Genomic DNA, 1,799 nt, shown 5'->3' on the forward strand with positions numbered 1-1,799 from the left:
ACCTTTGAGAACCCCAGTAAACCTCTGAAAAATCTCAATAAACCTTTGAGAACCTCAGTAAACCTCTGAAAAATCTCAATAAACCTTTGAGAACCTCAGTAAACCTTTGAGAATCCCAGTAAACCTCTGAAAAATCTCACTAGACCTTCAAGAACTCGTAGTAGACCTTTGAGAATTCCCAGTAAACCTTTGAAAAATCTCAGTAACCCTTTAGGAACTCTCAGTAAACCTTTGAGAACTCTCAGTAAACCTTTGAGAACTCTTCAGTAAACACTTGAAAAATCCTATTAAACCTTTGAGAAATCTTAGTAAACCTTTCAAAAATCTCACTAACCCTTCAAGAACTCGTAGTAAACCTTTGAGAATTTCAGTAAACCTTTGAAAACTCTCGGTAAACCTTTGAGAATCTCAGTAAACCTTTGAGAACTCATAATAAACCTTTCAGAACTCTTCATAAACCTTTGAGAATGTCAGGCAGACATGGAGGCAATGACCAAAAATTCCTTCAATCCCTGCTCTCCTTCAGTCCCTGCCAGGCTGCAGGACTTGACATCTGCTCCAGAATCCTGGAATGGTTTGGGTGGGAAGGGACCTCAAATCCCATCCCATCCCACCCTGCCCCGGGCAGGGACACCTCTCACCATCCCAGGCTGCTCCAGCCTGGCCTCGGGCACTTCCAAGGATGGGGCAGCCACAGCTTCTCTGGGAATTCCATCCCAGCCCTGCACCACCCTCCCAGCCAGGAATTCCTTCCCAGTATCCCATCCATCCCTGCCCTCTGGCAGTGGGAAGCCATTCCCTGTGTCCTGTCCCTCCATCCCTTGTCCCCAGTCCCTCTCCAGCTCTCCTGGAGCCCCTTTAGGCCCTGGAAGGGGCTCCAAGGTGTTTGTGGAGCCTTCTCTTCTCCAGGGGAACATTCCCAGCTCTCCCAGCCTGGCTCCAGAGCAGAGGGGCTCCAGAATCCTGGAATCCCAGGCTGGTTTCGGTGGGAAGGCACCTCCAAGCCCACCTCATTCCATGGGCAGGGACACTCCCACCAGCCCAGGCTGCTCTTGCCTGATTTCTTCCCCATTTTCCAGCTGAAATGAAAGGTTGCCCTCTGGTGTTCACTCAGTGCAGTAAAACAGCAAGGAATGCAACTTCCCAATCCCACTTTTTGTAATAAACGGGGAATTGGGAAGAGAAATGCAGGTTTTACCCATTTTGTTACACATCTTATACTCCTGGGTGTGTCGCTCCCACCTCCCGTCTGATGCCTAAATCACACTCCTCCTTTCACATTTCAATGTTCCCAGTTTTCAATGTTTCTTCATTTGATTTCTGAGCTCCCAGGTTTCAAACCAACCCCTTCCCATGTACCTGAGGACAAGGACACCCACGGAAACGCCGCTCAAGGGGAATCCAAGGTCATGTTGGTGCTGGAGCTCCACCTTTTTGCTTCATTTTCCTGAATCTCTGAGACATAAAGCAGAATAATCCAGGTGTGAGGTGTGTTTATAGCTCTTACTCACCTGATTTACTCTTGTGAGCACCTCCTACGGTCACTGCTGCGGCCTGGACATGGCACTGGAGGGTTGGATCGACACAGGATGTTTTCCCTGGGTTCCAAGTGGTGTAAGGAGGGAGGCTGTTGGGTGCTGGGGTGCTGGAAATGCAGATTTGGATTTACAGGAGGTGGAAATGCAGACATTTGGATTTACAGGAGGTGGAAATGCAGATTTGGATTTACAGGAGGTGGAAATGCAGACATTTGGATTTACAGGAGGTGGAAATGCAGATTTGGATTTACAGGAGGTGGA

The sequence above is a fragment of the Lepidothrix coronata genome, unplaced genomic scaffold (genome assembly GCF_001604755.1).
Source record: "Lepidothrix coronata isolate B3197 unplaced genomic scaffold, Lepidothrix_coronata-1.0 Scaffold259, whole genome shotgun sequence".
NCBI classification, from domain to species: Eukaryota; Metazoa; Chordata; class Aves; order Passeriformes; family Pipridae; genus Lepidothrix; species Lepidothrix coronata.